We start from the raw sequence: 14,648 nt of genomic DNA on the forward strand, positions 1-14,648 counted from the left end.
CTACACACATAAAAAATATACAGATATCTCAGCATGACCTGTAACTAGGTATTTGTAGGTCCCACAGCTAAAGTGTGTAAGGGCCCCTATGTACCAACCAATGGTGAAAAATTTATAAAACACTTGTAACTTTGACAAGGAAGATGGGCCCCCCCTAAACTCTGGACCCCATAGCAGCCGTACCCCTTATACCTATGGTAGTTACAGTACGTCCATGACTCTGTTTATGAATTAGAATAACTCACAGAATTATATGTGATGCCAAAATGTATATTTTGCAGTCAAAGAATATAGTTATTATGAAACCCCTAAATCAAATGCGGTAAGGTAAAAAAAATATCACATATTCTCCTTTCTAGTTCATTATATAGACCCACTTCCTGCTGCCTGATTGGCTCAGCTCACCTGGAGCAGACCATCAAAGAGCTAGGTGTTGGTCTAATTGTTGACTGCCTGTTCCCTCCCCATCTTCCCTCAGCTGCCTGTCTATACCTTCCTTTCCAACTCCCCGTTCATTGCATCATTCCTCCACAGACAGCAGCAACAAGTGTTATTATTTCTTGTTCGCTTTTAAATAAATCCACTTAATTTGCATTTTTAGAGATACAGTAGTAACCAATAATTTGTTATCTATTTTAAAATGACGATTGCCACATATGTAGTCCATTCCTTGTATAGATTCTAGACTACAACTAAACTTTAATTTGTAAATGGCCAAGATGATACATCTCCCTTAAAGAAGTTAAATTTAAGGTTGTCTCTCCAATTTGTTGCTGAAATTGCCTTTAGTGGGACTGGCTCTGCACAGAAACCAGCTGGAGATAGCCCCAAAAGTTCCCATCATGAACACTCTAATGTACTTTATACTACTGTGCTGTTTAGGTAAAAAAATATGCTACTTACAGTACTACAGTCTATGGGGCCTATTCATCAAGCTGAATAGGTCTGTTATATATGTGGAAAAGTATTTTCCACATGTTTTTAGTAACAGACCAATTCAGCATTGATGCAGCGTTAAGAGATATCACTGATATCTCCTGCGCACAGCACAGTCCCGTTGTGCATTGTGTCCCCATACAAAAGTATGGGAACCTAAAGTTACCAAAAACTTGATTGCAGAAACTGACGACATCTGCGGGTGGTGTTAGTTAGTTCCCGGAGCCCTGCTTCTTCCTATTGGTAAAAAAAATACTGGGTCTCAGAGAGGGATCCACCCCCTCTGACCCCTCCCTGTGGAAGCACATTAACCCTGCAGTGTCAAACCTGGCAGTGTAAACATTCAGCAACATTAATTAGCACCAAAAGTAGCAGAGATAGGGCTCACAAGGGCTGCTACTTTTTAGAACATCTCTTTCTACACCAGAGCAATATTTTCTCTCTCAGGTAGTTTTGAATCTGCTGCCGCAACTCACAGCCAGTAAAATCCCTAAATTCTCTTAATGGCCTCAGGTAGTTTCCAGGACACCTACAGGCTACAATGAAATACTAACCAAACACCCCCCCCAAAAAAAAAACCATAGCAAAAAATTATATATGTATAAAATTGTCATAAAATCCATGGCAAGGGCACTCTCCAGAGTCTCATTCAGAATAATGCTTTATTTAGGCTTTAAATTGCTATCAATATACATAAGAAATCAGATAGTGCGTCTATAGACGCACTGTCATTATACACTTCGATACCCCATGATAAGGGAACAGAATCTATTTATGAAGTGTTACGAAATGATTCATTGATAGAACCCAAAAAAATAGAATTTATGATAGAGTGTTTGAATTATGTGTTAAAACACAACTATTTTACATTTTTGGGCGAGTTCTTTATCCAGATACGCGGGACAGTGATGGGGACGATTTGCGCCCCCAGTTTCGCCAATCTATACATGGGTGTTTGGGAAAATAAGTATGTTTTCACCAATAATCCTTTTGTAGAGAATGTGGTTGTATTTAAAAGGTACATAGATGACATATTGGCTATCTGGCAAGGTTCTAGAGAAGACTTTTTAAAGTTTATAGAATATTTAAATGTGAATGAATTCAATCTAACTTTCACTGCAAATTTTCAGACAGAGGAGATTGAGCTCTTGGACCTTGTAATCAATACAAAACTGTTTCATGGGATAGATTCAAGGATAACTACCTCAACCTTTTTTAAGACGGTTGATAGTAACAGCTATCTAGATTATAAAAGTTGTCACGATATTAAATGGAAAAAGAATCTTCCTTTCTCACAGTTGGTCAGATTACAATGTAATTGTAACAGGTTGGAGAAATTTGAGGAACAAGCTCTGATATATAAACAGAGATTTTTAGATAAGGGTTACCCTATGATTCTGATTGATGTAGCTATAAGTAGAGCAAGAAATCTGGATAGATATGATTTGATTCAATATAAATCCAAGGACTTAAATGAGGAGACTAAGGATAAAATAAAATGTTCATTTATTACTCAATATAATGATGCAAATGGAGATATTAGAAGGATTTTAAACAAATATTGGTATAATTGTTAAAATGGACCCAGTTCTCGCTCCATATCTGAGTACCAGACCAGATTTGGTGTTCAGAAGAGCAAAAACCTTGAAAAATTCTTTATCCCCTAGTTTGTTACCATGTATAGAAAATCAGGAAATGGGGAATAATGGTACTGATTTTAAGAAAAACTCAAGGTTTTTTTTACGTGTGGTGGATGTAAGGTCTGCCAATATGGTTTAAAAGGAAAGAAAACTTTTAACTGTGATCCTTCAGTAGGAAAAGATTTTAAAGTAAAGGGAATCATTAATTGTAATACTACTTATGTGGTATACTTGTTAATTTGTGGCTGTGGGATAAGATATATAGGGCAGACAAAATGAGCATTAAAAATTCACATTTTAGAACATGTTCGAAACATAAAAAATAAAATTGACAATCATAGTGTACCTAGACACTTTAAGCATTGTCAATCTAGTAAACCTGATGCTTTAAAGTTTATGGGGCTCGAACATGTAACATTAGGACCAAAAGGCGGTGACAGACATAACTTGTTGTTGAAGAGAGAGATTTTTTGGATACTTACGTTAGATACATTGCAACCGAAAGGGTTAAAGGAAGGATATGAGATCACGCCTTTTTTATAGTATCCCTGGCTATTTTAATAATCCTGATTTTTATTCGATTATTTTATTAATTAATTTTTTATTTAGACAATACAATTTTTATTCAATTTGGTGTGCAATATATATATATATATATATATATATATATATATATATATATATATAAATTGGTTTTATGAATAATCAATTATTTTTTTCCATATCTACTGAATAACCCTGCAATCTACTTTATTAATATTATTATTAGTTTGCTTTGAATTTGTTGTCTATCTTGGATCTATTGTAATTTTTTCTCTCCGTTTTAATTAATGTTAAAATTATTCCGTATTTAATATGGTTTTTAATTGATATATAAATTATTGTTTTAATGTTTCACTATATTGTAATGGGCAATTAAGAAATTGATATGAAAGTAATGTGATGATGTGAATATCTCAGCACTTGCGAACATGATGTATATGTTCGTCAATAGATACTTTGTTAATGAAGTGTTTAGAATATGTTACTATTGTTTGTATTGTGTTAATGGGACTGACACATTTGTACTAGATTAAACTGATTGCTCACAGAGATCTGCTATTTAAACACTATGGAATGCACGTAAGGCCAGCCCTCTGACAAAGTCCGTGTGACGAAACGCGTAGGGTCGTGGCCAGACGTGCAGCTGATGGTCCATGGTTTGGTCGCAGTAATCTGACTGGACTTATTTATGTGGCTTTTTTACCTGCAGTGGTTGTGACCGTCACTTAGGGTACACATGCTCTTCTATATTTTTATCTGTCTAATAAAAAATTTCAAAGGTAATGCACTATGTGGTGCCCCTATTTTAATATCTTCTAGAACATATATAACACAATGAAGGTGTGGCACTCACGGTGATTGAAAGAAATCACAGCCCACAAAGCAAGGAGCTTCGGCGTTTCAATCAGATATTGATTTTAATCACGAAGTAATACAGACATAACCAACAACCCTTACCTTATACTCCCATTACCAGTGTGGATTAACGCGTGCTGCCGAAAACACAGGCAGAGACGCGCTCAGATGACGTCAACGCATATTAACGCGATGCACGTCAGTGTAGAAAATCACCAAGGAGACACATGATACAAAATAGCAGCACTGGACACAAGGAAGTGAAATACAATAATAATGCATATAAGCATAACAATACCTGTTAAAGGGAGTACCTCACCTTTAACAGTTATTCCAGTTTAATGTCCCACTTTTCTATTAGCATGGGTTCATAATATTTGCTTTGCTGTATCATTTCGGGGGAGCTTTGAGTATTATTAGATATTCTGCTGTAATGACTTGTGTGCTCCTTTTTTGAAATGTTTGATATATTATGACAACTGCTATGCTTATATGCATTATTATTGTATTTCACTTCCTTGTGTCCAGTGCTGCTATTTTTTTTACAGTAATCAGCGTGTGGTCTGTTTAGATCACACAGCTGATCACTGGAGCCTGGCTCTGATCTGCCTTTTATAGCAGAGCAGGAGTCCGGTAACCGGGGAGACCCTGGATAACACCACCTCCAGGTGGCATTATTGTCACAGGGCCTTCCCCGGTATTTTTTCACAATTTATTTTTAGTAAATCTCAGGCAGATCGCATTTCCCATTACAATTATGGGAAATACGATCTACTTGCTAAAATTATTAGGGCTTGGAGTAGAATTTTACGAATTCTACCCCAATTGCCCTTTAGCAATTTTAAGGGAAACTAAAATAATGTGAAAAGTGTGTGAAAACCCCCTTTTTCACTTTATTTTAGTAAAAATAATGTTAATAAATAGAGCCTTTAGTGCATACGTAACCCTGGTTAAGGGTTAAAATAAGTACTGTACTCATAAATGATTGTAATATATATATAAAGGTATATGTATTTAATTGATTTCATGACATAGCCCTTCTATAATTTATGTATACAGGTATATCTATTTACAGGAAGTTTATATGGTACTTTCTTTGGTGGGGATGTGCCTCATTGTATGGGATACACACACACACACACACACACACACACACACACACACACACACACACTAGTAGAAGAGGTGGAGTGATCTAGCTGTGAGTGGTTAGGTTCCTGTCAGAAAATAGAAGGGCAGGGACAGAGAGACAGATAAGAGGAGCTGCCAGTAGACTGAGAGGGGGCTGGAGTGCTCATCCCCCTGTGTCTCAGGTGGTAGCTGAGCGGTGGATAGTCTTCTGGGCACAGGGGGGTGGATTCGGAGAGGGAACATGGAAGCTAGTAGAAGCAATGGTTCCTGCCTTGCCAGAAGGTGGCTGTCGGTGTTGATGTGTGTCAGGAGTGGGTACAGGACAGCGGCACCCTGGCTGGTAAGCTCTGAAAAAGCCATCTCCTGGGCTGGTGAGCAGTGACAGTGAGGATGCAGTGGCTGTAGCATCCGGTGACCAGGGGTAGAGAGCTGTAGTAGGAAGGCAGCATAGCTCTTTGTCGGACAGCTGATTGGCTATCCTATCTAATGAAGGCTCCGGTGGGCTTTGGAAAATGGCTGGACCAGCCCTAAGCAAGGCAATTGTTGGAAGTAGTGCTGGGGGTACGTTGGCAGTGGCTGTGGTGCCCTACCACTAGTGAGTGAACTCCTTACACTGCCCTCACCCATGGCTTAGCAGCAGCACAAGTGAGAAGAGTATGGAGGCATATGGATGTAATAGGGGAAATGACCCATGGCACAGTTACATACCTCCCAGCATTTGCTGGGAGGGAGTCGGAACCTGCGCGCGCTGAGAGCGCGCGTGCCCGAAAAGGGGTCGTGGCCTAATCATAAAGGGGGTGTGGTCAGATGACACGCCCCTATTTACATCACTAATGGGGCGTGCCCAGCATCTCCGAGATGCCTGGTAGCCCCCGGGCTTCCCCCATACTCTCAATTGATACTGTGTGCATGCGCACAACCTCTGTTCTACCTCTGCATACAGCGTGTATGCTTCCCCCAACTTCCCCCCCCACCACGGGACACTGTGGCCCGCGGGCGGGACAGTCCCAGAAAAACTTGACTGTCCCGCTAAATGCTGGACAGTTGGGAGGTATGCAGTTAGAGGAGAAATTTGGGGGAGCCCTTTTTCATTCTTTTCAGTGAATAAAGGTAGAAAATACTAACAGATATCTACCTGTAAATAACAGGTAGCGGATGGAAATAGAGTAAAGCCTCCTTCAGCTGATCGGGCATAGATAGGAGATAGAGGACAGCTGTCAGCAAATAGCCAGTCCTCCCAGCTCAGTAAAGAGGGGTATCCTGGTATTGTACACAGCAGCAGTCAGCAGAGGTTCATTACTATTGGCTGTCAGTGAGTAAATCATATGTACTGTACATATACAGCTACGGTATAGTGAGAGAGAGCTGGGCAGTCACACCAATAGCAGGCCGTGTTACCTGCAGTTAATAGCCTCATGTACTATATCTCTAATGCTCTCTCATTAATACCAGACTGACTAAAGAGTTGGGGGAAAGAATAGTTTACTGCACTTATTCAGACAAAGCTGAAAACTGGTATATTGAAATTTGATCACACAGTAAAGTAACTATTCAGTTTTGGCTTCTGATAGCAGAGATCCACAGGAACTATTTCTGCATCTTGGGTTAAATATATTGTTATCTTGAAAAAAACGAAACAAAAAAAGAACACTCAGGAGGGAAGAGTGTTATATTCATGTGAAATACTTACCTTACAAAGGAACTGCGACCGGACTTTTAGAACTTAGTATTTAGGAGGATATCTACATTGATATATTGTTATTATTTATGCATGATGTTACATCATTGTTCAGATAAACATATGTACAGTATGTCAATATACAACACAGTACACTTATGTCATATAATGAGGTGAATGTATGTTCTTATTTACTTGGAATTTCGTCAATATAAAGAACGTTATATCTATATGTAATTGTGTTTACTTACCTGGAGGTGTGATGCAAGCATCCAAAAAGAATAAGGAACAGATGTATTTGTATTATAATATTGGTTTACTAACATGCCCCTTCTACACATTACACTATAGGGAGTAATATTGAGTGTTGAGTGTATCCTTGGGCTTACATAGGCAAGTCCTATATATATGTACTATGGGTTTTCCAAGTAGGCCCATACTGACAACCAATACTTGGGTGGAGGCACTGATAAAATAAAGGTACACCACTTAGAGGGAGGTTAAGGGTGGGTACAGTAGACTATATGGGAGTTGGTAACCTGGTGACTCTTTAGTGATAAAAGAGGTGGCAGAGTGGTGAAATCTCAACTAATATTGGCAGTGGCCAATAAAGGGTTAGAAGAGTGATAATCTGGATGATAACCCTGTATCATTCACAGATTATCAGGGGGAGTGTGTAACCCTGGTTAAGGGTTAAAATAAGTAATGTACTCATAAATTATTGTAATATTTATAAATGTACAATTTGTGGTGTAATTTATATGTACTGTATTTAATTGTATTCATGACATAGCCCTTCTATAGTTTATTTATACAGGTTTATCTATATTTTGTATTTACAGGAAGTTTATATGGTACTTCTTTCTTTGGTGGGGATGTGCCTCATTTCATGGGATACAGGGTGGGTACAGTAGACTGTGGCCTGTATTCAATTTTATTCGCACCCGCGATACTTTTTTGCCTCCCGGACTGTCCGCCTACTTCGCCTGTTTTGGAGGCGGAAAAGTACCCCCCGATTTGGCTTGCTGAAGGAATTTGGTGTTTTTAAATGGGCTCAATAGCTGCTAAATAGCATTTTTGCATAAGTGCTGCAGAATAGTATTCAGGAATTTTATTTGCAGAAAATAACTTATCCCTGAAAAATTTGGGATACTTGAAAATGGGGGCTAGCATATTTAAAAGTTGCTAAAGTTAAGTTTAAAAAATCGTGAAAAATCCACCTGCCGCAAGCATCTGCAATGAAAAAAAAACACCTGGGGCATACTTGGGGACCCCCCTGGAGTCTTGTTCGCTAGTTTTTAACTTTGTCCCTCAACTTTTTTTTTTTCGCCCCCAAAATGAAAGTAATTTTTGTTGGGTGTTCTTAAGTGTTTTTTTTTTTTAAATTGATGCAGTTTACCTTTGGGAGACTGTCTGAAGGCTGCACGGGGGTTCCCGCAATGTTGCACCCCAAAACCCCAATTCTGCACTTTTTCCCGCCTGTTATTCATAGGTAAAACTTTTTCGCCTATTACATTGTATTGACTTTCTGCCTAGGCGGAAAGTCTTTCAAATTGAATACGGCGATACTTTTCCGCCTGGCGAAATGACGTCATCGGCGAAATTTTTAGCCGATCTCGCCTTTTCGCTCCAAATTGAATACGGGCCTATATGGGAGTTGATAACCTGGTGACCCTTTAGTGATAAAAGGAGGGTTACACATATAAGTGCAGCAGATCTAAACTACTTCTTAAACAAATTCCAAACAAATTAATTTCCGAACAAACAAGCACAAGCTAGTGTGTTATTATAACAGGGATCAATGATCTGTAAGACAAATGTATTTTACAAGCAGTTTTAAGCATACTTGCCTACTTTTGAAAAAGCATTTCAGGAAGATTGTGGAAGCAGCACCTATGAGCACGGCGATAAAGTGGGCGTGTAATGCTACATCTGAGAGGTGTGCTATAAACCTGACTTACATCCAAATGTAAATGAGCCCCAAAGCAGTTAGTAAGATCTAAATGTTGATGAAAACACACTGATACTTTCCAGAATATGCATGTAGCCATAGGGGTCATTGTGCCTTATAACCAATGCAGGGAAATGATACTAATGATCAGGGCCGTAACTAGGGTAGTGTGACCAGTGCCATAGCACAGGGCACCGCAGGACAAGGGGCGCTGTTTGTGCCTGTCAATTTTCTGGTTATTATCATTCTCACTAGTAGCTTCCTTTTATTTTATCCCCAGCATCTCTGGGCGCCAGTGCTCTCTATGGCACAGGGCACCAACAAGTCTACTTACGGCTCTGCTAATGATCATACATATCTCTGTTTTTGTCCTTTATATGACAGCTACATAATGTGGGTAAGGTACAATCAGGGAGATTGCTATACTCTCCAGGGAGTCAGGGAGATTGCTACTATTTCAGGGAGTCTCTCTGACAATCAGGGAGAGATGGCAAGTATGGTTTTAAGATGCTTTGGCTGTGGGTAACAAATGTGTCTAGCTGGTCAATGTCCGCAGACTGCAAAACACTGTACAGGGGGCATAAAGGAATTATTTGGTATCTATCTGGCATCAAAAGTGAATTCTTTATTTATTTGTAGAACAAATTCCAAAACTATTTGTAAAGAGTCTGACCAACATGTAGAGTCAACCTGGTTGGTGCTATATGTGAGGCTGTTATAAGATTTTTTTTAAACAGTGAAAAAAATGATAGAAAGGAAGTGTTTTCTGTATAATAATGCTCTACTTAAATTAGGGGTACATAAAAATGCTGGTAACTATATATTTGTGTAATTTTAAGCCACTTTAAAAAAATAAATTCACCTTTAACACCCACCTACAACCTTAAAAACACACCCATATACCTATCCCACATCAATTAACCCATTTTCCTGCACTTTGCACATTTTCACCTTCAAAAATTACATGTCATTATTGGCTAATTTAAGCTAATTAAACAATTAATTTTGCCTAAATAGTCATTAAGGAGCGAAACCCAGTGGTTCGGAACCAAGTCCCGACATTTCTACCTTAAATGGGAAACTTTTTACCTGCTCAGGTTGTGGTGAAATTAAATTGTGTTAAATACTATGGAGAATTATCAGGTGTTAACTTCACCTGCAGTTGAATTGGGTGATAACCACTTTTCACTAAAAGTGAAAATTTTCACATGAAAACAGCTTATTGCCTCTAATTGAATTATCCCCTCAGTCTTTTTTAATAGCATGACTAGATCATTTCATGGCTCCTTTATGACTAGTGTAAACTGAAAGGGGAATAGACAGATTTCACTTTGAATCTCCTTATGGGCAGTATGCGAACAAAAATGCTATTCACTTTTCCACTTCTGCAATAAACCCGGATTATTGCCGGGTCTACCCGAGTCAGATGCAAATGCAGGATTTTTATGGGGGGGGGGGGGGTTTCTATATATGTATATATACTAGGGGTGAGCGGGTTCGGATTTCTGAAATCTGAGCCCCCCCCGATCCGAGGCCGATCCGAGTCAGGCTCAACTTTTCCCGCCTGACTCGGATCTGAAATCGAGGCAAAACGTCATCATCCCGCCTTCCGGGTCTCACGTGTTTTGGATCCTATATAAGGTACCCACGTCAGCGCCATTTTCTCACTCGGCTGTGGATAGTGAAGAGGGAGGGTGGGAGTTAGGGCTGGCTGGGCTGTGTAGTGTAGTGTACTGCAGAGTAGTGTTGTGCTGTGCTGTGCTGCTGTTGTCAATAGGGGCTGTGTCCACTACTTCAAAGTCCATAGGGGCTGGCTGGACTGTGTTGTGCAGTCAGTTGTCCATAGGGGCTGTGTCCACTCCAAAGTCCTGTGCAGTGTCCCAGTCCTAAAGGGGTGCTGTAGTGTTGTCCAGGGGGTGCTCTGTCCGTCAGGGGTGCTCCCCAAGTGCTAAAAAAAAAAAATATTTTTTCTGTGTTTGTGAATTGTGTGCGCAGTAGCCGCACGTGCATCAACAAAGTAGTGCCAAGCGTGCGCCTGTGTCATAAGTAAAGGGCCAGCTGGCTTGACCGTTAAAGGGTGCTGTAACCCCCAAAGTACACTCCAAACCAAATAAAAAAATATTTTCTGTGTTTGTGAATTGTGTGCACTGTGGCTGCACGTGCATCAACAAAGGAGCAGCGCCAAGCGTGCGCCTGTGTCCCATAAGTAGAGAACCGGCTGGCTCATTTCTTAAAGGGTGGTGTAACCCACAAAGTGCACTACTCTCCAGCAAAAATAAAATATTTTCTGTGTTTGTGTGCGCTTTAGCCGCACGTATATATCAATATATCATAAATGGAGGACCAAACTTTCTCTGATAAAAATAAAATAGGGAAAGATCAAGAACCACTTCCTCCTAGTGCTGTTGCTGCTGCTGGGAGTTGTTCATCATCCCAGAGAGGAAGTAGGAACACCACTACTTTGACTAAACAACTGACCCTCCAACAGTCCCTACCGATGAGGATGAAGAACGACAGCAGTCATCCTGAAGCAAAACGTATAACTGAGGCCTTGACTGCTATGTTGGTGTTAGACGTGGGTCCGGTATCCGCCATTAGTGCAGTGGGATTTAGACAATTGATGGAGGTAGTGTGTCCCCGGTTCCAAATCCAGTCTAGATTCCACCTGCATCCTCAAAGCAGCAGCGACAAGCGTGCGTCTGTCTGTTAAAGGGTGGTGTAACCCTCAAAGTGCGCTCCACAAACAATAAAAAAATTCTTTTTTTTTTTCTCTTTGTGAAATGTGTGGGCTGTAGCCGCACCTGCATCCTTAAAGCAGCAGCGACAAGCGTGCGTCTGTCTAAGGATTACATCGGTGACAACATCCAAGTAGGCATGTCAGATAGTCCGTACCTGTACTGGCAGGAAAAAAGAAGCAATTTGGAGGTCGCTGTACAAACTGGCTCTATTTTACCTGAGTTGCCCCCCCTCCAGTGTGTACTCCGAAAGAGTGTTTAGTGCAGCCGGGAACCTTGTCAGCAAAAGGCGTAGGAGGTTGCTTCCACAAAATGTGGAGAAGATGATGTTCATAAAATGAATTATCAACTCTTCCAGGGAGACCAGCCTCCTGAACGTACAGAGGGACCTGTGGTTGTGGATTCCAGCGGGGACGAATTAATACTCTGTGAGGATGAGGATGTACACAACACTGAAGAGGGTGAGGAATCGGTGGATGAGGAGGATGAGGACGACATCTTGCCTCCGTAGAGCCAGTTTGTGCAGGGACAGATTAGTTGCCAGCTTGTTTTGTGGGGGCCCAAACGAACCAATCATTTCAGCCACAGTCATGTGGCAGACCCTGGCGCTGAAATGATTGGTTTGTTAAGTGTGCATGTCCTATTTATACAACATAAGGGTGGGTGGGAGGGCCCAAGGACAATTTCATCTTGCACCTCTTTTTTTTCTTTGCAGTATGTACTGTTTGGGGCCTAGTTTTTCAAACTGCCATCCTGTCTGCCACTGCAGTGTCACTCCTAGATGGGCCACGTGTTTGTGCCGCCCACTCATCCAGCTACCTCGGTGCAACCTTTTGGACATAAAAACACTATTGTGAGGTGTGAGGTGTTCAGAATAGACTGGAAATGAGTGGAAATTAAGGTTATTGAGGTTAATAGCATAGGAGCAGAAAAACCCACACATTCTGTGATTTTAGCTGTTTTTAAAAAAAATACAGATCCAAAACACAAAACCCAGAACCCAAAACACGGAAGGGTGGTTTTTGCGAAACCAATCCAGATCCAAAATACGAAGAAAGATCCAGATCCAAAACACAAAACACGAAAAGTGGCCGGTGCACACCCCTAATATATACATACACATGCATATAGAGATACAAACATATATATATATATATATACACAAAATGAACCTTTATATCACGCGTACACTGGTTCAGCTGCACCAATTAGGTGGACCTCTGCTAGTAGAGGACCTAAAAATAGAAATGGAAGAGAAGGGGTACCTTTGGTTCACTACAACTTTGAGTATTAATTGAATAGAAGAAATTTACACCACTTAGGGGGATTTATTGCAATATTAGCTGTTGGTCAAACACAACCCTCTAGTTAGTCTTCAAATCACCATAAGTTTATGTTTTGGATATTGTTCATAAAATAAAAGCCCTATGGTAGCCCATAATTCTTATACCTGAATATTTTATTCTTGGTATATCAACAGAGGTAAAAATATAAACAATTTACAATACAAATAAATACATAAATAGCATAAAACAACTTTTAGTAAACCTGCCCCAGTATAGAAGGATAGATGTTATCTGCCACCTATACCTTTACAGGTGTGAGCTCTTAGGTGGACTTCTTATGTGGTAGGTGCAGGTTTTTCAAAGCGATGACCCTACGCGTTTCGTCCACCTACGGGACTTCATCAGGGGTAAACACTTTAAAAAAATAAAACATATAGTGATAAATACAATTGCATATTTACAGTGTATAACAGATATATCCATAATTATGTACTTGTAATCAATTTTGATTAATATACAGCATAAAGACAGAAGAGAAGGTTCAAATAACAGAAGTTTATCCAATCAGAGGTTTAACAATGGCTACTGATGACAGACATAATAAAAGTACATACCAAAAATGGAACTGGTCTGAACAAACTTGATGATATGGACCTGGTTAGAACACTCAGTAGTATAAGCTTATTTTCTGTCCCTTGATAGGGAGAAATTCCTAGAAAGGCTTTTAAAAGTCTAATAGGAGATGCAGAAAAATTATTATTACATTATAAAATTTGGTATTTTTTTTCAATATACTGCAGTCACATGTCACAAAAAAACATAAGAATAAAATTAATGATAAATTCAGTATATACCAGATGGTTCTTATAACCCTTATATGGTAGTGATTGGGTCTGAATACCCCTCAATAATATGTTTATTTTCTCTCCCTTAGTTGGGAAAGGCCCAAAAAATGGCTCTCAAAAGTTTATAGAAAAGTAGAATATTAATTCTACTTTATAAGGGCTCCTGTTAATTTTAAATATATTTATTAGGAAAAGAGGATTAGTACATACCAAGTAGTTCTTATAAAGATTTTACTGGAACGATTAGATGGATGTTTTGCAACCAATAAATGTAACCTAGTGTATAATATACAGTATTGTACCTTTGTTATTATAAGTACATTTATTCAAATGACAACAAACATCCCTATTTATTTGATGAGAAGGATACATACCAGATTCCTTAATAGCAATTTAAATTTGAAGATGCATCATATACTCCCAGTGTGTAAAAATGATAAGACCCAGTGCCAAAACCTAATATGGAGGAGAACAATATTATAATATGGATGAAATTCCTCCCTTAGTGGGCTCATTGGTTCTCTAAGGGGCAGTGATAATAACTCAAAAGTATGTATCCATTATCAACACATACATATATAAACATACACATACAAATATAAAATACAGTTACTATACTGTAGGTGTGTGTATAGCCCATAATAGATCTTTAGAAACCATATAATTATAATGCATGTTAATATGTTTGTACACATAAAAGTTATACACATAATTAGAATGTGTTCTTCACATTTCCAATCATAGACCCAGTATCTTTGTTACTTATACAGGAGAGTTCATACATAATGCTGCATAATTTCCATATCCATAATTAAAATAGTACATAACAGAGTTTCTAAAAGATAGTATTTAACAGAGGCTTGTGTAGTCCATATAGCCATAGTTTACAATTAGATTTTCCAAAAAATTAGCTTTAACAAGGGCTAGCAAAAAGGCTTTTACTCACTGTATTCAGTCCAATGAAGTGTATGTCTCCCTCTGTTAGCAGTAAATGCTGGGAGATCTCAGGGCTGTGTATTTATACTCCCTTATCCTGACATCACTTCCT

At 39.2% G+C, this 14,648-nt stretch overlaps 1 long non-coding RNA gene across 1 annotated transcript; it reads right to left on the minus strand.

The window, feature by feature from the left end:
- Positions 1–13,086: 13,086 nt before the first annotated feature.
- Positions 13,087–14,056, minus strand: LOC148505676 (uncharacterized). The gene is made up of 3 exons (XR_015869864.1): positions 13,975–14,056; positions 13,370–13,487; positions 13,087–13,169 (listed from the first exon to the last, which is right to left on the minus strand). It is a non-coding gene; the product is annotated as an uncharacterized LOC148505676 (long non-coding RNA).
- Between the last annotated feature and the right edge of the window lie 592 nt (positions 14,057–14,648).

Source organism: Taudactylus pleione, unplaced genomic scaffold (genome assembly GCF_031769625.1).
Source record: "Taudactylus pleione unplaced genomic scaffold, aTauple2 ptg000444l, whole genome shotgun sequence".
Taxonomy (NCBI): domain Eukaryota; kingdom Metazoa; phylum Chordata; class Amphibia; order Anura; family Myobatrachidae; genus Taudactylus; species Taudactylus pleione.